This window comes from Spermophilus citellus, assembly GCF_964194105.1.
Source record: "Spermophilus citellus genome assembly, chromosome: 6".
Lineage (NCBI taxonomy): Eukaryota > Metazoa > Chordata > Mammalia > Rodentia > Sciuridae > Spermophilus > Spermophilus citellus.
The window spans coordinates 37,381,666-37,405,535 of NC_138187.1; the positions used below are offsets into that span (position 1 = coordinate 37,381,666).

Consider the following 23,870-nt stretch of genomic DNA (forward strand, 5'->3'; position numbering starts at 1 on the left):
TGTGTAAAGCAAATCTGATGCTGATCAACCACATGGAGGTCATGTGCTACCAGTTGAGGCCAAAGGCCGCCCCTACACCATCTTCTTTTTAGACATCAGCCATAAGCTCCGGATTTCCCAGGCCACTCGAACTTCTCACCAATGGCTGCAAATTCGGGGATTCCCATGATCCTATTGTATAATTTTCTATAACATCTCACTGAGGTTAGGAGAGCACAAATCCTATAATTACTGATTTGTCATGTAAAAAAGGACACAAATTGGGACCAGCTAAGAGAAGAGACTCAATTTTTAAAATTTCCTATGCCCTTTTTTATTAGCCACAGAATGCTTAGCTCACTGTGAACTACTGCGATCAAAGAGGGGAAGATTCCAATATTTCCAGAGATATTTTCTAAGAAATGATTGCATAAATCTGTAATATGTTGGAAGAATTATCAAAAAGATTAGACAGAAGGGCTAGTGGTATAGTTCACTGATAGATTTTGGTTACCATGTGCAAGACCCTGGATTCAATCCCCAGCACCAAAACAAAATAAAGGGGGTGGCACAGAATCAGTATAACTCTAACTCATTAATAAAGAGATAAATAAACTTGTTTATCCTTTTACAGAATTAGACAGTTCTCCAAAACTGATGGCCAATGAGCACATGAAAGGTCAACACCGTTTAGTCAATTAGTCATCAAAAAATGCAAATCAAAACTACTAGATACCATTTCCTGATCACTAGGATGTCTATAATCAGGAAGTCAAATAATGTGTTGGTTAAATAATGTGTTGGTTAGGATGAGAAATTAGAACCCTCTACACTGTTGATGGGAGAGTAAAAGGTGCAGCTGCTCAGAAGTCTGACAGTTCCTCAAAAGGTTAAATGTAGAGCGGCTGGGGTTGTGGTTCAGTGGTAGAGCACTTGCCTGGCATGTGTCAGACACTGGATTAGATTCTCAGCACCGTATAAAAATAAATAAAGGTCCATTGACAACTAAAAAATATTTTTTAAAAAAAGGTTAAATGTAGAGTTACCACATGACCCAGCAACTCCACTCCCAGATATATACCTGAGAGAAATGAAAACACACGTCTGTACAAAAACTTGTGTGCAAATATTCATAGCAGCATTACTGGTAATATTTAAAAAGAGAAATACTCAAATATTCACCAACTGATGAGTAAAATGGGGTCCCTTCAATGTAAATTTAATCAGCCATAAGAAGGAATAAAGGTCTAAGCATGAATAACATGGGTGAACCATGAAAACATTATGCTAAGAAGCCAGACTAAAAGATAACATAGTGGATAATTCCACTTCTCTGATGTCCAGAATAGGCAAATCTATGGAGACAGAATGCAGATGAGTGGGTGCCTAGGGCTTGGTGAACTGGCCGGGGGGGGGGGGGGGGGGGGGGATGCTAATTGGTACTGACAGGATTTCTTTTGGAAGTGATGAAATGTTTGGAAGTTGATTGTGGTGATAGTTACTCAACTCTGACATGTACTAAAAACCCTGAGTTGTATACTTTAAATGGGTGGATCACAGGGTATGCAAATTACATCTCAATAAACTATTAAAATAAAATGAAATAGGTGTCAAATAGAAAAGGCTATCCTTTACCTTTCACGGTGACACACATGATGGTTAACACAACAGCTATAACAACTGCCAGGAGGACCCTGAGGAAGATCAAGTAACTGTTGAGCAGGATTCCACAAGCACATCAAATCTCCTTTGCTGCATGACATGTGAAGTCAAAATGCCAATCCACCTGTCCAGAAATAGGGAGGGTCAGAAATGGAATCGAAAGAGCTGCTTTGTAACACATGATACAAAGAAGTAAAAGGAGGTAATATTTTCCAAAACAAGGTAACCCTGACTATGGAATATAATTTTCATTAATATAAAGACATACTAAGTCTGCTATTTGAGGAGGCACCCTGGGAGCCTGTGTGCCTTTGACCTGCAATAGCCCCCACTTTTGGAGGTTTGCGGCTTCTGCACTTCTGCCCACCCTACAAAAATAAGACTCCCAAAGTAAGCTAACACCCAGGGGTGTTAACCACTGAGCTACATCCCCAGCCCTTTAGAGATGGTCTAAGTTGGGCTGGGGATGTGGCTCAAGCGGTGGCGGGCTCGCCTGGCATGCGTGTGGCCCGGGTTCGATCCTCAGCACCACATACCAACAAAGAGATGGTCTAAGTTGTCCAGGCTGGCCTAGAATTGTTGCAGTCCTCCCTTCGTCTCTCCTGAGTCGCTGGAGATTACAGGATTGAGCCACCATGCCCAGCGTGGCCTAAGCTAATTCTTCAGATCAAAATACAACTAGCATATTGAATGAGAGGGTCTGTACTGGGGTACAGAGAAAATCCTGCCTCTGCCTCACTATCCAAAGAGGACAGGCTGGGGTGAAAAGGGAATCTGGTTTTCCCTAGAGACATTATTACTAGGTACCCAGCTGTGACACCTAACTCTAGCCTATTTTCCATATGCCTAATTTCTAGTGGCCAATGGTTTTGACATTAATGTTCCAATTTGGGAAATTTCCAATCCAAATCCTTCAGTTACAAAGGGGATTCAGGGTTTTTACAGACTTTAGATATTCTCTGGATTCTTATGTGCCTTAGATCCCTGTTACCACTGGGCCCCCAAAAGGAACCGGGAATGTGGGGAACTGCTGGAGGCTTAGCCATTGCTGATATCTGCATGGGAAGATGGTTCTCTGCACTAGATATCCTCTAACCTCAGCCAAGTAGTTGGTTGGCATCACAGGCATGCACTACAAACCAGATGAACATTATCTTTAATAAACTGTTTCCTTGAAAAAAAAAAACATACACTAAGTCAATGAAAGAGTATGGCTTTCTTTCTTTTTCACTTTCTAAGTTTATATCATTGTTCTTATTTTATGTCTATTATAGTCTATTTAAATCCATTTCTAGCCACAAGGACGAAAATATAATGTCAGCTGCTGGAAAACTGCTTGATATGACTCAGAAATATGCAACTGGTAAACCAATAAACTACATGTTTGCTAAATTATTAAACAGAAAATTTATACATCTGTGGATTAACAAGATCAACACACATTGAATCTGAACCAAGAGGGAAGGCACTGAACACAGATGCAAACATGTTCATGGTGAGCACTGATAAAACTCAAAAGGAGAAGTCCTCTGGTTTTATAACTATGATTTTATAACTCACAGCAGAATAATTAAAGACAGCAGTGAACAACACAAAGTAATAAGAAGTCTGACCCATCCCTATAGATATTTTAGCAAAAGGCAAGACTGCCCTATTAAAGATTCAAGCCCAGATAAGAAGCGGAACTGGGGGACTGGAATTTAGCACAGTAGTTGAGTGCTTGTGTTTTTCATCAGTTTTGTGCTATCAGGTCGCCATGTCTACACAAAATAATAGGGAAATGATCTCTGAAAAACCTGGCCCTAAAAACTACAAAGTTCCTGGAAAGCAGATCACATTTCTTGTTTTGAAATCCCTTTCCCCTTCAGAATCTACTTTTTCAGAACCATATTATTCTTTGCCCACACCCTTTGCAAGTGGACTTCATGCACCTGTGGCGCTCCCCACTGGTTCCACACTTGGGAACAACACACATATGCGGAGCCATTCTGCTTCTTGAGAAATTCTGCCACCCCCAGCTCAAGAAGGGCAAGGAAGGGCATTATTTCCTACTTCTGTCTTGCAGGGCAGGAGCTCTGCTCTCCCGAAAAGTGGGAACCATGCAAGTGCACCTGGCTCTGTTGTGGTGTGAACTGATAAATACAATCAATAGGAGTGTAAATTAGATTACATATTAGTTTAAAAATATAGCTTATAGATATAAGAGTTTGATAAGTGAGATAAGACAATTATGAAGCAAGAACTGTCATAGACAGGCCTAAGACTCCATTTTGCTGTCTTCTATAAAAAACTGTTACAAAAGCTGTTTTCTTATAAAAATTGTTTTTCTGTACTTTGTACCCCACAAATTGTACCCTAATCAGGATGCAGTGGTAGTCATGGTGAGCTACATCCTGGGTCTGAGTACACTTGTGGGTCTATATGACTTTGAAGTAGATTCTCAGCCCCCACAACCCCCACCCAAATTCAGGAAGCGACTGTCCAGCACCTGCTTGAACCCAGGACTGTGGTCAACTGAACTGCAAAGCTAATGCTTTTTTCGCTTCTGTTTATCAGCTGGCTTGCTGACTGGAAAATTCCAGTCCTGCCTGGAGCCCACAGGTCCCACTTACTAATGTTTTAATTTCTATGACTGGCTAGCTTACATGATGATAAGCAAGTCACTGAGTTGTGGATTTTGTGCTTATATTCCCTTTGGATGAACCAGAAAGCTGCTGTCCTCCCACAGAGCTTAAGTCTCCACGATGGGTGACAGTCCCTGGCCAAGTAAATAAAGCTCTCTTTTGATTTGAAATTAGCACTTTCAGTGCTTTCTGAGGCGTCTCCTCATAACAGCTCGAGAAAGTTCGAGGCCGCCATTTTGGGTCTGTAATGACGCCCCGCTCCACCAGTCCTCCGCGTGGCAGCCCGTGCTCCTGCCCTGCAGCGCTGACCTCTGGGCCTCGGATGTGACCGCGACACGGCCCCCCCCCCTCCCGGCCTCGGTCTGACGTCTGTAAAGCGGGGACAGCAACCGCACCTACCTGCTCCGCCACGGTGAGGACCAGGCAACGGACTAAAAGGCCATCGCCATGACCGCGTCAGTACCCGGGAGGCTGGCGACTGAGGTGACGGCTCGCCTCCCTGCTCCTCGTCGCCGTCCAGGACAGCGCTCGCAGGAACAGCTTGAAGAACGCAGGGAAAACCAAGTCATAGCCGGCAAGCGACGGCCAAAGAGCAGCAACCCTCAGACGACGCCAGCGCCTCACACCTCCCTGGACTCCACAAGCAAATCCGCCGGTACTTCGCACAGGCGCACAAGGTGGGGCACTGCGCATGCTCGCTCAGGACCGAGGCGCGCGCACGCGCACTGACCCGCCCGCCGCCGCCCGCCGCCCGCCGCCCGCCGCCGCCCGCCGCCCGCCGCCCGCCGCCGCCCGCCGCCGCCCGCCGCCCGCCGCCCGCCGCCCCTGCGAGGCTTGCCGACCAAGTGACTTGGTGGCTGCGTTTACATCTTTTACTTTATTTTTTTCCTCTTTATAGGTGTTTTTTTTTGTTTTGTTTTTTACACTTTGCATTACAGTTTAATGAAGGTGCCCCCGTCACGGTGGAAATGGGACTTCAGTGGGGACATGAAGTGATTTGAGTTCTAGACACAGACCAGGTTCAAGCAGAACCTGGAGACCTGCCTGGCAGAGGTGGCTGGAGCTCAGCTTTCAGCTTCATGGATCTCCTGCCAATGCCTTTGAAAAAAAAAATTTTTTCTGAGCACAACTTTATACCTCTGGCTGTCCATGGTGCAGAGTCACACTGTCATGTAATTATAACTGAACATAAGGTAATAAGGTGGGTCTCATTCCACCATCCTTCCCACTCTCACACCCTCTCCTCTCCCTTCACTCCCCTCTGCCCAATCCAAAGTTCCTCCATTCTTCCCTACCGCCCCCGCCCTCCATTATGGATCAGCATCCACTTGTCAGAGAAAATAAGACCACAAGTCTTGTCCTTTTGATTTTTTTGCAGTGCTCACCATGAACATCTTTGCGTCTCTGTTCTGTTCCAACCCTCTTGGGTCAGATTCAATGTGTGTTGATCTTGTTAATCCACAGATGTACAAATTATCTTGCTAGTAATTTAGCAAACATAGTTTGTTGGTTTACTTGTTGCATATGATGTCAGTTTTCCAGCAGTTGACATTAATCTGCTTGCTTATAGATTTAAGTGCATTTAAACAGAATATAGCAATCATAGAATAAGAGCAATGCTATAAGCATGGAAAGTGAAAAAGACAGAGCACCATACTCTTTGGTTGACTTAGTGTATCTTTTATTGAAGAAAATTCTATTCCACAGTAAGCCTTACTTTGTTTTGAAAAATATTAACTTCCTTTACTTCTTTTTTTAATATTTATTTTTTAGGTATAGTTGGCACAATACCTTGATTTTATTTATTTATTTTTATGTGGTGCTGAGGATGGAACCCAGGTCCTCACACATGCTAGATGAGCACTCTACTGCTGAGCCACAACCCCAGCCCAACTCCCTTTACTTCTTTGTATCATGTTTTACAAAGCAGCTCCTTGGATTTACTTCCTACCCTCCCTGTTTCTGGACAGGTGGATTGGCATTCTGACTTTATATGTTATTCCCAAAGGGAGACTAGATGTGCTGATAAAATCCTTCTCTGTTACTTGATTGTCCTCATGATCCTCCTGACAGTTGTTATAGGTACTGTGTTGGGCATTGTGTGTGTCAGCATGAAAGGTAATGAGTAGACTTTTTAAATGGACACCTATTCCTTTTTATTTTAATAGCCTTATTAAGATATAATTTACATACCACGAGACTCACCCATTTGAAGTGTATAATTTGGTGGGTTTTAGTACATGTCAGAGTTGTGTAACTATCACCACAATCAACTGAAGAACATTTTCATCACTTCCAAAAGAAATCCTGTCTGGGGCTGGGGATGTGGCTCAAGCCGTAGCGCGCTTGCCTGGCATGCGTGCGGCCCGGGTTCAATCCTCAGCACCACATACAAACAAAGATGTTGTGTCCGCCGAAAACTGAAAAATAAATATTTGAAAAAATTCTCTCTGGGCGAAGCGCACGTCGAGCGGGGGAGCGGCGCTGCTTGTGGAGATCCTCGGAGGCCGACAGGATTCGTTGGCTGCCGTCCCCGCTGCCGTGCACTGGGTTAAAAACGACAACTAACGCCAACCATGAAAGATCCAAGTCGCAGCAGTACTAGCCCAAGCATCATCAATGAAGATGTGATTATTAACGGTCATTCTCATGAAGATGACAATCCATTTGCAGAGTATATGTGGATGGAAAATGAAGAAGAATTCAACAAATAGAAGAGGAGTTGTGGGAAGAAGAATTTATTGAGCGCTGTTTCCAGGAAATGCTGGAAGAGGAAGAGGAACACGAGTGGTTTATTCCAGCTCGAGATCTCCCACAAACAATGGACCAAATCCAAGACCAGTTTAATGACCTTGTTATCAGTGATGGCTCTTCTCTGGAAGATCTTGTGGTCAAGAGCAATCTGAATCCAAATGCAAAGGAGTTTGTTCCTGGGGTGAAGTACTAAAATATTTGAGTAGACGGGGCCCTCTTTTGGTGGATGTAGCACAATTTCCACACTGTGAAGGCAGTATTAGAAGACTTAATTGTAAAAGCTCTCTCTTGTCACTGTGTTACACTTATGCATTGCCAAAGTTTTTGTTAGTCTTGCATGCTTAATAAAAGTGCTGAGACTGTTATTAAGTAAAAACCTGTCAAACATTTACTGAAAAATAGAATTGGCCCCATGGCTTAATGTAAAGACAGCAAGGAAAGAAGCACCAGTCAAGTTGTAACAAAGCACCAAATTAAATGACCTCTAAATCTTACTGAATTGTTGTCTTTGAGGCTAAACTGGTCCCTTAGGATTAACTAACATTTGTTGATGTTGATAGTTTGTAAAATGAGTAAATTTAAATTAAGTCCTAATTGCTAAGCAGATTTCTCAGTTCTATTTGTCGTCATCAAAAAGAATCTAATTTTTCTAAAGAAGGTCTGTTAATTTAAAAATAGTTCATTAAAGACAAGTGTGTCTTTAATGACTAAGCTTACACAAGGTAGTGATCAGGTAAGAGTTAGTCCTGGCTTTTCTGGTATGTTATCATGTTAGAAATGTCAAATTTTGTTCCTAATGTTACATTTGAGGAAGTATGTGATTTGAGAATTGCATCTCTTGAGGAGTCACTGCATCACAGCCATTCATACCTGTGTGAAGTCTAACTTAGGACCAATAGAAACCCATAACCCAATCGAACAAAGAGATTTGCAACATAATTTGAGTGGTGCTTTTCCTTGCTTTGTTAACCATCACGACAATAGTCTGCAGCACAACTTTTCTTTTAACAAAGCTAGAACAGTTTTGGCTTCTTAAACTTCATATTTGAGTAGGTTAAGCTGCCATACGTGTTCAGTGTGAATAGTGTTTAAGTTGAAAATATTGTAAAAAAATTATATTTTTTCAAAAATATTTAAAAAATAAATAATGGTAGAACTGAAAAAAAAATTCTCTCTGTAAAAAAAAAAAAAATCCTGTCTGTAACTATTAATAGTCACTCATTTCTCCCAGTTCACCCAGCCCTAGGCATCCACTCATCTGCATTCTGTCTCCACAGAGTTCCCTACTCTGAACCTCATATAAGTGGACTTTTGGTCTGGATTCTTAGCAAAATGTTTTCATGGTTCATTCATGTTATATGTTCAGTACTTCATTTCTTCTATGGCTGAATAAGGTTACACTGAAGGGATAGACTACATTTATTCACTTGATACCAATAATGCTGCTGCTATGAATATTTGCACACAAGGTTTTGTACAGACATATGTTTTCATTTCTCTCAGGTATGCACCTGGGAGTGGAGTTGCTGGGTCATGTGGTAACTCAACGTTTAACCTTTTTAGGAACTGCCAGACTTCTGAGCAGATGTTCCTTTTACTTTCCCAACAGCAAGGTAGAAGGGTTCTAATTTATTATCTTCGCCAACACATTATTCTCAGACTTTCTGATTATATGCATCCTAGTGAGCAGGAAATGGCATCCCGTGGTTTTGATTTGCATTTCTTTGGTAACTAATGGCATTGACCATCCTTTTGTGTGCTTATTGGCCATATCACTTTTTTTATATCACTTTTGGAGAATTGTCTACTTCTGTAAAAGTGTAAACAAGTTTATTTTTTCTTTTCTCAATGAGTTAGAGTTATGCTGATTCTAAGCACTCCCTTTTTTTTTTTTCCTTTTTGGATCTGGAGATCGAACCCAGGGCCTTACACATGTTAACAACAGTCTACCAATGAACTACACCCCCAGCCCCTCCAGCTATTCCTTATGATAATTTTCCCTATACACTAGAGATTTCTGCAATCATTTCTTTGGAAATATCTCTGGAAATGTTGGAATCTTCTCTGATTGCTGTGGTTCACCGTGAGCTGAGCATTCTGTGATTAAAAATATACGTAGGAAATTTTTTAAATTGACCAGGCAGAAGGGCTGTATAACAAGTCACCATCCAAAGGATTTGAGGATTTTTTTGTCTTGAGTCAGGATGAAGGAAGATGCTTATCAATTGTGGGTGGAAAACTGGAAGGTTAATAATACAAGGGATGATAGAGTGCAGGTCCTGACATGATGCCAGCACCATCACACTCCTGGTCAGAGTCCAGGAGTCCTCTGCAGGTCATGCAGGTGTTGTGGGTTGCCTGTCCCACAACCTCCTCCAAACAGAGCCCTGCTTTGTTTAGTCCACCCCAGCCCTCAACACCAAGGATGTCAGAAAAGTTGGCATGAGCCCAGCTCACACAGTCCTCACATATGGGTGACTGGTTCAGGAGTGGATGTGGGACCCAGTGTGGGCCACTGAAAATCAGGAGCATGTGCTGGAAGTTTCTGTGGAAGTGCTTCCTTGCTGCTCTGGGAGAGATCAGGATGGCTGTGTAGTGTGCTGCTGCTTGTCCACTCCTCCACCGAGGAGGTGATGCTATGAGAATCCTGATGCCCATTCACTTCTCACAACCGGCCCCCCTGTACAGGTCCTTCCTACCTTTAGATTGAGTAACTTATAGCTAGAGGTATCCCAACTGAACTAAAAGCAATATTTCATAAACACATGTCAGTTTACCAATTTGTTGCAAATAATTGGTATTGAATGCCTTATTAAAAACATGATGTAAATTTCCATGAAGAATACCATAAATTTCAAACTAAAAATCTTCCTGACAGCAAAGGAAACAATCAAGAATGTGAAGAGAGGGGCTGGAGGTGGGGCTCAGTGGTAGAGCGCCCCCTAGCATGGGTGAGGCCCTGGGTTCGATCCTCAGCACCACATAAAATAAATACATAAAAATCAAGGTATTGTGTCCAACTACAACTAAAAAATAAATATTAAATAAGAAAATAAAAAAATAATGTAAAGAGAGAGCCTACAGAAAAGGAGAAAATCTTTCCCTTCTGCACCTCTGATAGAGTATTAATCTCCAGTATATATAAAGAATTCAAAAGGGGCTGGGGTTGTGGTTCAGGGGTAGAGCGCTTGCCTCGCACATGCGAGGCACTAGGTTCAATCCTCAGCACCATATAAAAATAAATAAACAAAATAAAGGTATTGTGTCCATCTACAACTAAGAAAATTTTTTAAAAAAATAAAGAATTCATTGTATAGGTCTTTCACCTCTTTTGTTAGGTTGACTCCCAGGTATTTTATTTTTTGGGGGGATATTGTGAATGGAGTAGTTGTCCTTATTTCCGTTTCAGAGGATTTGTTGCTGATATACAGGAATGCATTTGATTTATGTGTGTTGATTTTATATCCTGCCACTTTGCTGAATTCATTTATTAACTCTAATAGTTTCTTTGTAGACCCTTTTGGGTCTGTTAGGTATAGAATCATATCATCTGATGGTTTTGGTTATTGTTTTTCATTTCTTCCTCGTGTAGTGTTTTGCTCAAAATGCTTTGCAATGCTGGTTTTCTGGCTGCAAATTCTTTTAACTTTTGTTTATCATGAAAGATTTTTATTTCGTTGTCATACCTGAAGCTTAATTTTGCTGGATACAGAATTCTTGGTTGGCATCCATTGTCTTTCAGTGTTTGAAATACATTGTTCCATGACCTTCTTGCTTTCAGTGTCTGTGATGAAAAATCCGTTGTTAACCTTATTGGTTTACCCCTGAATGTAATCTGTCTCCTTTCTCTTGTAGCTTTTAATATTTTCTCTTTGTTCTGTATATTGGATATCTTCATAAAAATGTGTCTTGGCGTTGGTCTACTGTGATTTTGTGTGCTCAGTGTCCTGTATGCATCTTCAATTTGTATATCCGTTTCCTTTTTTATTTCTGGAAAGTTTTCTGTAATTATTTCATTCAGCAGGTTACTCATTCCCTTGGTTTGAATCTCTGTACCTTCTTCTATCCCGATGACTCGTAAGTTTGGTTTTTTTATGTTATCCCATAACTCTTGGATGTTTTTCTCGTGATTTTTTACCAGCCTTTCTGAATTGGCTAGACTCTTTTCAAGATGATATATTTTGTCTTCATTATCTGACGTTCTGGCTTCTACTTGCTCCACTCTGTTAGTGATACTCTCAATTGAGTTTTTAATTTGGTTTATCGTTTCCTTCATTTCTAGAATTATTGTTTGATTATTTTTTATAATCTCTATCTCCTGATAAAGATGCTTAACTTCTTCTTTTATCTGTTTATGTAATTCTTTCTCAATGTGTTCTTTCACTGCTTGAATTTGCTGTCTTGTATCCTCTTTAAGGTTCCATTCCATCTGTCTAAGGTGTTCCTTGAGTTCTTTATATGACCATTTTTCTGATGACTCTAGGTCCTCCTGAATATTTAGGCTGTCTTGCATTGTTTGTACTCCTTTTCTTCCTTGCTTTTGAAGCTGCTCATGTTACTTCTTGTTCTGTTTGACTGCTGAGTTACTGTTTACTCCTATAAATTTATTTGATGCTTGGGAGGAAAGGTATTAGAAGGGAAGGGAAGAAGTCACTAAAGAGAATGAGAGTAAGCAGGTAGAATTCAAGGAAGGGGGGATAAGATAATTGAAAAGAAATGAAAAGACAAAAGAAGAAAAAAATAGGAAATAAAAAAAGAAAAAAAATTTTTTTTAAAATTAAAAAAAAAAGAAAGAAAAATGAAAATGAAAGAAAAACCCAAATCAAAAAAAAAAGAGAAAAGAAAAAAAGAAAACAACAACAACAGAAAAAACTAATAAATGCAGTCTTAGAGTTTGATTAACTTCTCTTCCAGTAGGTGACGCTGTGCCCACCAGGCCAAGTTTCTCCTGTCAATACGCGGGAACCAATCACTGTGTAGCAGCTCCTCCCAGACTGGGCGAGTCTCCAATCCTGAGTGCCTAGGGCCTCCTCTTGTGTCTAGTCACTTCCCACTTTTCCTCTAGCCAGGCCCCTCTCACGGGTGCCGCTCACCACAATACTGGCTGCACGCCAGGTCTGCTGCTCCCGGGAGCCCTGTTTTCATGAACGACTGGGTACACTCTTCCAGTTTTCCATTCCCTCAGACCCTAAGTTTGTAGAGCTTGGGGCTGAGAATCCTCAGCGAATTTTACTTGCCCTCCGGTAGCCACGCCCCCAGTAGCTTGTGCAAGAGACCTCAGCTGTCAGCCCTGGTGGGAGCGGTAGTTCCGCGCCGCGCGTCCCGCGCCACCTCTGATTCCCTCGGGCTGGCTATCGCGCTCACGGGAGAGCTGGGAGGGGCCCTTACGGGAGAGCTGGGAGGGGCCCTTAAGGTTTCCCCGATGTGTGGAGAGGGAAGGCTAGGGAATTACACACCTGTAACCGCAGGTTTCAATGAAGTTATCTCCTCTGCCGCAGTCTGATGACATCAGTTCTCTGCCATGGTGGTCTCTTGCAAATGGCGACAGTTCGTTTCCCTTTGCCGGGCGACCAATGCAACGGGTGGGTCCTTACTGTCTCTCCCAAGCCCCGTTTCAAACCTGTGGCCACTACCTATGAAGGCTCGGTAGGCATTTACCTCCGTAGGATGAGAAGGGCTGACCAGTTGTTTCAGCAGGATGGATTAGTGCTGAGTCACAGCTGTTTGTCTGCGGGAAGCAGGCGAATGGGAGCTTGAATTCAGCCGATCCGGGCTCAGTGTGTGTTCTGAGAGGCCCAGATTGTTCGCCCCAGATCCACGTCAGCTCAGCATTGCCTAGTGATCCTGAGCAAACAGATTTAGGTTATTTACGACTCCCTATGCCTGCACAGCTGAAGAGGTCAGGGACTTGATTTCTCTGCGCCCACCGCCATGTTGGGATCTCTTGCTCACATTTTCAAAGAGGATTCCAAGCTGGGGCAGAGCAAAGGACCTTAACCAAGGTCACCTGGTGCCCTGCGCTGTAGGTGTGGAATTGACTATGTGCCAACGTGGTATCAGGGAGACAGAACAGGTTTGTGTGTGTGTTTGCACAAAGGGTTTTTAAAAATGTCTAGGAAACAGTTCTACAGAGGGTTAAGGGCTGGAGCTCCACAATCAGGCTGCCTTTCCTATCAGACCTCAGTTCTCCAGCTCTTGGGACAAGCCATTGTGCCCGTTTCCTCCCACTTTCCTGGAAGGAGTGTGAACTAAGTGAGCAATGCCTGGCAGAAAGCCTTGGCAGTTAGCCTAGCCACTAGAGTACCACGGGCTCAGGATTTTTCTGTTAAAAAATTAGACCATTCACAATCCTCTGTAACTTGCCTTCCTTCATCTACAATATGTCATGGACATCTGCCCACACTGGTAATACAGGACTGTAACTTGTTCTAATTGGTGGTAAATATTCAATAGCCCAGATGTACATACATTATTTGACTGGTCTATAGTATTGGAATTTAGCCTTCAGTTTATGCTGAAGGATACAAACTCCAATTTACAAAGGCAAATATATAAAGGCAGCCCATCGAGACTGAGCCAAAGTCTCAGTTCTTTCTTTCCGAGCATGTGACACAAAAAGGTGCCTTATCTTCATGTACCTTTTTTCCTGGGGAAAGTGAGGAGAAGGGAGCTGTTGTGAGAACTCACTGAATAGAGAAAACATAAGCACTAATCATGTATATTATTATGATTATTGTTCCTTATTGTGCTCTTTTTTTCTAGTGGATAAGTTGCAAAAGAGGGTTTAGTGGATCAAAGTTTATATCCATTTTTTAATTTTAATTAATCCTGTTAGATTTCTTTCAGAATGCTATTTTGCCATCTCTCTATTTCTTGTCAAGTCATGGTTAGACCTAGAAGCTTGATCAGATGGAACTTGGATGATTTGATGAGAATAGTCATAATGGTTCTGTATAACACATCAGGAGACACAGGCTATTTGTCCCAACTTTACTGATGTGAAAATTGGCCAGAAAGTGCAGGTTTTATTGTCAGCCTGCCCATCTATTATAAATGAGGAGCATAGAGAAATTTTTAAAAAGTCATCAGTAAGCGCTCAACCAATTCAAGAATGTAGAGAATTTTACAGGAAAAATTATCTAATACTTCAACAAATAAATTTACAAAATAGTAGAAATGGGAGGTAATAAATGATCACTAAAAGAGAATGAAGACATGGGTTATAGGCAATGTCTGGAATTTATTTAGATCCTGACTTCATGTAAAATTACACTTTGAGACATTTGGAGAAATTTGAACTTTATAGATACGGGTTAAGAATAAATGAAGTTATACAGAAAATTATAGAGCAATATTGAAAGTCATGAAAAGATACTGTCTTCTCATGAACACAATCTATGCTCATGGGTTAGAAGAGTCAATATTTTAAAGATGCGAATTTCCCTACATTGATCTATAGATTCAATATTATCACAAGGGAAAGCTCAGTCATATTTTAAGATAAGGAGAAGTTAAAATTAAAAAGTTGTTAAACTGCAAAGTGCTAAAACAAGCCAAGATTACTTTAACCAAAAAGTGCAAAGAGACATGACTACCACACATAAGAAGTAAAAAAAGATGATGAAAATTACTATGAACACTTGTACGCCAAAAAAATTGGATCATACAGATAACTTGGACAAATTCCTAGGAATATACAAACCACTAAAATTGATGCAAGAAGAAGCAGAAAATCTGAAAAGATTTGTAAATTTAACAAATAAATCAGTCACAAAAAAATCTACCAAGAAAGAAGAGCTCAAAACCAGATGACATCACAGTGAACTCTAACAAACATTTAAAGATTAACACAACTACTTCTCAAACTCTTCCCCCAAAAAAAATAGTAGAAAAAGAGAAAACTTAACTTGTTCTATGAGGCCAGCATTACCTTGATACCAAAGCCATAAAAATATACCAAGATACCACAAGTAAGCCACAGATTAACATATCCTATGAATATAAATGTAAAAATCCTCAGTAAAAATAAATCCAGAAGCCTACTAAAACTCCTATACACCAAACCAGTGGAATTTATCACAGATATATATGAGTAATTCAACAACTGAAAATCAATCAATCTTCAAATGTTCCACAATGTATACATAAATTCAAACATTACATGATTTCCCATTAACATGTTCGATTTTTATGTTTTCATGTATAAGTTAAAAGGTAAATTTAAAAGCCATGCATAATAATGCATGCCTGTAATCCTGTACTCAGGAGGTAGAGCACCCCTGGGTTCAATCTCCAGTACCCCCTAAAATTGGGGGGAAAACTGAAGTTTATCTCAATTAATAAAAAAAAAGCATACTTAAAAAAATTCAGGTGAGGGTATAGCTCAGTGGTAGAGTACTTGCCTAGCATGTGTGAAGCAATAAATTCAATTTCAGAATCACATAAAAATAAATAAGTAAAATTAAAAGTATTGTGTCCATCTACAACTAAAAAAAATTTTTAAATTCAATACCATTTCTTGATTTAAAAGAAAACAAAACATCACAAAAACAAAAATTAAAATGAAAACCCAACTCATTAAAACCAGAAAGAAACTATTTTAACAAAATAAAGGCCATATATGAAAGTCCATAGGTAAAACCATACTCAATGCGGAAAATAGAAAGCTTTGCCTCTAAGATCAGGAATTAGAAAAGAATGCCTGATATTGCCACTTTTTTCAAAATATTACTGAGGGAGTAGCTCAGTGGTAGAGTGACTGATTGCCTGGCCACGTGCCAAGCCTTGAATTCAATTCTCAACTCCACACACAAAAAATCTTTTTAAAAACTACTAAAAGTGCTAGCCAAAACAATTAGACAAGAAAAAGAAATAAAATGCATCTAAATTAGAAAAGTAGTAAAACGATCTCTGTGCACAGGCAACATTTTTATATGTTGGAAACCTGTCAGTTTCTTATGAAAAACTGTTATAATCCTTTTATTTATGCAAAATCAGTACCAATGTTCATTTCTTACTTTGTTATTTGATCCCTCTTTCAATGTTTTCTCCTTGGTCACTCCAGCTATAGATTTATCCATTTGGATGATCTTTTCAAAGAACCAACTCTTACTTTCATTGACTTTCTATATGTTTTTTCTATTCTTCATTTTGTTTATCTCTGCTCTATTTTTTATTATTTATTATTGCCTTCTGCTAACTCTGGCCTTATTTTTCCTAGTTCCCAAAGTTATAAATGTAAGTTATTGACTTAAACTATTTAATCTTTTTCAATGCAAACATTTATAACCACAGATTTTCCTCTTCGCACTGCCTTCATTGCAACACATAAATTTTGATATGTTGTTTTCATTTTCATTTGTCTAATGATTTTTAAAATATTTTTTTAGTTGTAGTAGGATGCAATACCTTCATTTTATTTATTTATTTTTATGTGATGTTGAGAAGAGAACCCAGAGCCTTACACATGCTAGGCGAGTGCTCTACCACTGAGCCACAGCCCAGCCCTGTCTCACAATATTTTAAAATTTCTCTTGTGATAGCATATATACAGACATATACACAGAACTTAATGACTAATATATACAGTTTACAATATTGAAAAGTATAGGGGCTGGGGATGTGGCTCAAGCGGTAGCGCGCTCACCTGGCATGCGTGCGGCCCGGGTTCGATCCTCAGCACCACATACAAAGATGTTGTGTCCGCCGAGAACTAAAAAATAAATATTAAAAATTCTCTCTCTCTCTCTCTCTCTCTCTCTCTCTCTCTCTCTCTCCTCTCTCTCACTCTCTCTTTAAAAAAAAAAAAAAGAAAAGTATTATACTGGTAACATAAATACAGTCATATGTCACTTAGCAAAAGAGCTATGTTCTGAGAAATGTGTTGTTAGGTCATTTTGTTGTTCAAACATCATGCTGTGCACTTACACAAACTAAGGTTCCTGTGATGTCACTAGGTGATACAATCCTATGGGAACATTGTCTTATAGGCAGTTGGCCATTGACTGAAAGGTTGTTACGTAGCACATGACTGTAAGTGCCTGGGAGTTCTGAATGGAAAATCCATGACAATAGTCACCTCTATAATGGGAAGGAAGGGAATGACATTAGAGAGTGACACAGATGTGTTCCACTAAACCTGTAATGTTTATTTCTAACAGAATGATATTTCTGAATCAATGTTAAGACATTAATCAACATCAAGTTTGAGTGTGGAGGAAAGGTTCATGGTTGTGCATTAGAGTATATAGTTCTCTGTGCTGATGATTGTTAAATTTTTATTGAAAATGACTGCCCTGAGTTTTATACCTCAGGTTGTCCAAGACCAAGAAGTTTGACAGTGTGCTTTGTAGGCAGCATTGTGAGAAAGCAGGACTTCTATAGGGACATGCATGGTCACTGTTTTGATTACTTGGTGGGCAACTTGGCAAAACTGAAAATAAGTATCCACTTGGATCCTGCAATCTCACTTCTAGGAATTTATTCTCTGGTCATATTTGCAGATATGTTCAAAAGGCAAATGAATACTCCTTTCAGAAATAGTTGCAAAAGACAGGCAGCATCCTAAATGTCCATTTAAGGGAAACTGAGTGTGAAAAATTATAACACTGATACAATGGAAATTCACGGAGCATTTAAATGAAGAGGTAGCTCCTCATTGTGATGATAAGAACTAACTCCAAGATATACAGGTGAAGAGAATAAAAAGCACAGCGTATAGTATACTACCATCTATTTAAAATAGGGGCAGGATGTACATGGATTTGAGTATGCATCTAGTATATCTGGGGACACACAGAGATGAATAATGGCAGGTGCCCTTAGGAAACAGATGGCATGCAAGTGAGACTCTGAAGCAGAAATGGGAAAAAGAATCAAGCTTTTGTTGTTGTTGTTCATCTTAAACTTGATTTTTTAATAAAAGATAAAAACTGTTATATCAATAGTTGGAATTTTAGATTGCCTTTTATGAGTAGTAGTTTCTATAAAGTAAGTCTTTGCATCTTTAGACTGAGGATGTTTGGAAGCTTGGAAGGTTAAAATATGCTAAGAAAGCCAGGCAAGGTAGCACACCCCTATCACCCCAGCTACCTGGAGGCTGAGGCAGAAGGATCACAAATTAGAGGCCAGCTTGGGCAACTTAGTGAGACCCCCGTCTCAAAATAAAAAATAAAATGGGCTGGGGGGTACATCTCAATGATACAGTTCTTGTGTAGCAGGCATGAAGCCCTAGGTTCCATCCCCATCACTGCAAAAAAGTGTGTGTGTACACATACACACACACACACACACACACACACACACACACTGAGAAGCTCCCAACTCAGTAGAGAATTGTCACTAGCTAAGGACCACCCCAAACCTGGTGTCTCTAGTTTTCAATGTCACCTTTTACCATTCAATGACTCCTTCATTCAAACCTGTTAGTTGTACAGATTCTTTCTCACAGACACTGTGCAGGTCAGTGTGGAGAAAGAACAAAGCAAACCTTGTCCCTGCCTTGTTGGAACATAGTGTGTCATGAAGTAGATGGCCATTAAGCCAGTAGCCCAAATAATAATGTGATGATGTAATGTGATTTGTTATAAGAGCTATAAAGGTTAGACCTCGTGGAGTAGTATAAGAGTGTAGAACAGGTAAATTTAAGTTAGAATTGGGGAACACCGAAGTCCCATTTGAGAGTGTAATCTGAAACCTGAGGGATGCTGCTTGCTTTGGGTATCGTTTAAGTGTCCCCCAAGGGTCAACTGTGATTAATGACTTGGTCCCTGGAGTGGTGCTATGGAGAGGACCTGGGACATAGTAGGAGTCCTTTAGGATTCCAGGACTCTGCTCTCAAAGGGTAATTCCTATTGGACTCCTTGAAAGTCTTTGGGAGAGAGTTGCTATAAAAACGATTTGGCCCTACCCAGCTCCTTCTCTGCTTCTCGGCTCAAAATATGAACACTTGTGGGGCTGTGGCTGTGGCTCAGTGGTAGAGCACTCTTGCCTAGCACATGTGAGGCACTGGGTTCTATCCTCAGCACCACATAAAAATAAACAAAGGTATTGTGTCCATCTACAACTAAGAAAAATATATTTTTTAAAAAAGACATAGCTACTTGTTCCCACACACACTCACTCCTGCCATTGCCATCTGTCTTTCACCATGAGGTCCTCACCTGAACTGATGCAGGAGCCATGCCCTGACCCCCTCAAGATATGAGCTTAATATTCTTTTTTTTCTTTATAAAGGTAATAACCTCAGGCATTGCATCATAGTGATGCAAAGCTGACAAATGCAGATGCTTTGCCATTTAGGACTCTTTGCTGCTGCAAGTACAGACACTCAATTCAAATGAGTTAAGCTGGAAAAAAATTAAAAACCTATTTCATTTAAGCAACTAAAAAGTCTGGGTGGGGGCTGGGCTTGTGGCTCAGTGGTAGAGCACTCACCTAGCACGTGCAAGGCACTGGGTTCAATCCTCAGTACCACATAAAAAATAAATAAATAAAATAAAGGTATTGTGTCCAACTACAACTTAAAAAAGAAAGTCTGGGTGGATCTTGCCTGCTTCCAATCCAGAAAACCAAATAACAGCATCAGGGCTGTGTTCATTTCTATCAATCTCTTCATCTGTTTTCTTTTTTCCCATTGTATTATTGTCCTGTTATAGGTTGATTGTGTCCCCAGAAAAGATACATCAAACTTCCAAACCCACCATCCCAGAACATGACCACCTCATTTGGAAATAGGATCATTGCAGATGTAATTAGCTGAGATGGTCCTGCAGTAAGGTGTGCCTCTAGTTCAATATGCCTAGAATCCAGATAAGAAGAGGAGGGGGACACAGAGAGGAGAATGTCATGTGAAGTCAGAGAAAGGGAGAAGACAGCCAGGTGACAACAGAAGCAGAGATTGCAGTGATACATCTATAAATCAAGGAAAGCGAAGGATTTCTAGCAAACTCCAGAAGCTAGGAAGAGGCTTCCTGGTTGGAGAGGGAGCACAGGCCTGATGATAGGTCCATTTTGGACTTTCAGCTTCCAGAACTGTGGGGTAATAAGTTCCTGTTGTCTTAAGCCCCTCCCCTTCCTTATGCCACTCTCACAAACCAGAGTCTTCCTAGTTATTCTCTGTATGTGAAGCCAAAGTGGATCTTAGAAGCTGCAGGCATTTCTCCTCTTTGGTCCTCACAACCTCAAAATAAGGGAATCCCATCCCTACCAGTGTTCTCTTGGCCCTGGCAGTTTGTCTTATAGATTCCCACAGAACTGCTTGAGTCTGTGAGCACTTGTTCTTAGTCATAATTCAATGAGGTTTGAACTTAAGAAGCAATATTATGAGGACAAAGTCCCGTTTGGCTCCCCCAAGAAGTCAAGTTCCAGGTTTGCAATCCCTAAATCAATGGCTCCCTCTGTTGAAGAACTAATTCAAGCCACAAGAGCGTGACAGAGGGAGATCCAGGAAAACCTGCACCTCTGATCTAATTGTGGGCTCCTGCCCTTCCTGAGAACAAAGTCCTGCTCCATCAGGACTGAGGAGGGGAAAACCAAATCTTTACTTCCCTTAGTTGCAAACCTATTAGTTCACCAGATATTGCATCCAAAATGTGCACCATTTTCTTCCATGTGACACTGGAAATGAGGCAGAGGTGGATCTCAGACAATATTTCAGATCTTGGGGAGATGAGTTTTGAAAACTCAACGTTCGTCGTCGGAGATCAACACACACACACACACACACACACACAGGTGGCAGTGACAAAATGAGGGCTGTATTATAAGCTGCTGTTAGCTTATATAGGAAATGAAAGTCAGTTATCTTAAAGCAGGAACCCCCTGGGACCAATCATAGTAAAGGTCAGGTCACCACCTGCGATGCACTCATATCCATCATGTATGAGATTCATGGGGGGCACCAGCTGCTCAGGAGCCTGGAAGATGGGTGAACCAATTGGAAAATTTTCAAAACAACTTGTTATCCGTCCATTGGCAATTTGCCTGCCACCCTGTTACACTCATGGACCCATTATCAGAAAAGCCCAGGGAATCCTCAGGGAAACTCCCAACAAGTTTGTTCTATGGGGAAACCCAGAGAATACTGTTGAGTAAGCTGTGACCTCGTCAGGATGTCCTCATCCATTCTGGTTTGTGGACAGGAAGTCTAATGCTTAGGTTACGTTGCTTATTAAGAATCTCAGCCAGTCATAGTGGCACACATCTGTAATCCCAGTGTCTTAGGAGGCTGAGGCAGGAGGATCTTGAGTTCAAAGCCAGCCTCAGCAATTTAGCAAGGCCCTAAGCAACTTAACAAGATGCTAGCTCAAAATAAAATATAAAAAGGGTTGGGGGATGTGACTCTGTGGTTAAGTGTCCCTGAGTTCAATTCCCAGTACCAATAATAATAATAATAATAATAATAATAATAATAATAATCTGGGCACACCTACAAGGATGGTGGATGGCTATCATTTTAAAAATAAGTGTTGACAAAGATGTGAAGAAATTGGAAGCCTCATACAGTGCTGGTGGGAAGGTGAGAAGGTGTAGCTACATTGGAATACAGTTGGTGAAAGTTGTCAGAATCAAAATGGAGTCACTTGTGTCAACCTGAACAATAATAACAACAGATTAAAGAAATCCAGGAGGATGTGCAGGAAGAGTTCTTGTGCATGGCTTCCTGATACTTAATAATGGTACCAGGCCAGCCTGGGCGACTCAGTGACACCCTTGCAAGAAAGCTCGCCCAGAGACCACGCCAACCTTTTACAGAAAGTACTTCTACAAGGACATCTGCCCAGCAACTGTCCAACCTCAGGCCAACGCCACTCATTACTAATTATTAAAGCCAAAGTCAATTGTTTCAAAATATCTGATGCAATCCTCCTCATTTTTGTCTCTAAAAATTTCCCCTTGCCTCAATCTTTCAAGTACAAATAGTTCACTACAGCATGTATATTCCCATGGCGATGCTCTGCTATTTCCAAATAAATCTCAATGTCCCTTGGAGAACCTCTCTCTGTTAGTCAGCATTCCATTGTGATATAACAAATGCCTGAAATGACCAACTTATAAAGAGAAAGGTTTTCTTATGGCTCACAGTTTTAAACTATCCAATCCATGACTGATTGACCCATTGCTTTGGACCTGTGGAGACGCAGGATGGAGGAAGCTTGAGGCAGGGGAAAACCACTCATTTCACGATGGCAACACTAAATGAGGAAGAGGGAGGGGCTGGGGTCTTGCTATCCCCTTCCAGGGCACACCCTCAATGACCTGAAGACCTCCCACTGGGTCCCACTCTTAAAAAACTTCCACCACCTCCCAGTATGGCCATGTTGGGGACCAAGCCTTTAAAAGTTGAGACTTTAGGGAACATTTAAGATGAAAAACATACCAGTTTCTCTGCTTGTTTTTTTTTAATTTAGGTTGACAATTATTTGATTGATAAGGTAAACAGAATTACTACATCATTCAGCAGTTCCACTCCCAGACATCTACACCACAGACTTGAAACAGCTACTCAAACAAGTAAGTGAATGCAGCAAAGTTGCATTATTCAAATAGTCCTAAGGGGAACAGCCAAACATCCATCAACAGATAAATGGACAAATAGATTGGGCTGTGTGCACGCAGTGAAATATTATTATTCAATCATAAAAAGGAAATGCCAACATACACTTCAGTGTGGATGAACTTTGAAAACATTATGCTAAGTGACCATACTGGCACCAATGTCACATATTGTATGATTTTGTATAACTGTTAATGCTCAGAATAGGCAAATACACACAAAGAAAAGGCAGATCTGTGGCTGCCAAGTTCTGAGTGGAGAACAGATGAGGAGTGACCACTTAACGGACACAGGATTTCTTTTAGGGGTGATGATAATGTGATTCTAGATGGAGATGGTGGTTGTACAATATTGCGAGTGTACCAGATGACAGAACTTCGCACTTTCAAATGTAATGTAAATATTATGTAAATGTTGCTTTGATTTTAAAAATAAAAGAATCTGTGTGCTTCTACTGCAAGGGCCCAGGACACTCGAAACAGTCTCTGATGAAGTAGTTGATAATGTCTAGAAGAAGAAGGGAGGTATATTGTGATGCCATCCTCCTGAAAGAATCCTAAGTGTCTGATAGTCCCAGAAAACGTGCCCTAAGTCGCCCAAATATCTTTGGGGTGATCGGCGCCTCCTGAGATGATTCATACAGCAGACCCAGAACTGTCCAGTTAAGACCTTATGTGAATAGAAACTACAGTGTTTGCTGGTCATTGACAGATAGGTTCACCTGTGGTCTATTCCTCGTTGACATAACTCAACGCTGGGGACTAGGCGGCCACATCACAGAAATCCTGGGGTCAACAAGCCTGCCTCCTGTGAGGTTACCTATTGATGGCAGGGACTGAGGTTTTGGGGGTAAACACAAAACCCACCCTCACTTCCTTCCAGCATGCTCTCCTGGGATGCTAAGACTGGGAAGCTAAGTCCCATGTCTCCCAGATTCCCCGTGGCTAGGGTTCTGATTCTGGTGAGGCTCTGCCAGTTAGATATGCTTGTGCACAGTTTGGGACACCACTGCACTTGCTGGCTCGATCATGGAGACACTCAATTTCTTGCAGACTGCCTAGCATTCGACCACCAGCTCCGTGAATGGACGTGACAAGTGGAAATACACCAGGTCCACATTTTGGTCGCCTGCCAAAATATTGTTATTGCCACCTGAAAAGAACTCTTGAAGGAGACAGGGTGTGACAATCGGCATCTGGGCAGAGTGGAACAGGAGGGCCTGGTTGGTCCCAGTGATGATTTTCATCTGACTTGCAATAACGGGTATAACGAGCAAGGAAATAGCTGGCCCTCTG

General features: G+C 41.0%; 1 protein-coding gene and 2 pseudogenes across 9 annotated transcripts in view; 2 read left to right on the top strand and 1 right to left on the bottom strand.

Moving 5' to 3' along the window:
* LOC308651097 (guanine nucleotide-binding protein subunit alpha-12-like) overlaps positions 1–5,530 on the bottom strand; it is a 70,709-nt pseudogene extending 65,179 nt beyond the window's left edge. Inside the window, exons 1-3 of the transcript XR_014024439.1 lie at positions 5,310–5,530; positions 4,665–4,805; positions 1,615–1,765 (exon numbers count right to left, since the gene is read on the bottom strand). The product of XR_014024439.1 is annotated as a guanine nucleotide-binding protein subunit alpha-12-like (transcript). The remainder of the gene's footprint in view (positions 1–1,614; positions 1,766–4,664; positions 4,806–5,309) is intronic.
* The window catches only part of ZNF12 (zinc finger protein 12), a 1,264,586-nt gene that overhangs the window by 134,163 nt on the left and 1,106,553 nt on the right, over positions 1–23,870 (top strand). The window lies entirely within an intron of this gene.
* On the top strand, positions 6,724–8,187 carry LOC308652463 (polyadenylate-binding protein-interacting protein 2-like; annotated as a pseudogene). The gene has a single exon. The product of its transcript is annotated as a polyadenylate-binding protein-interacting protein 2-like (transcript).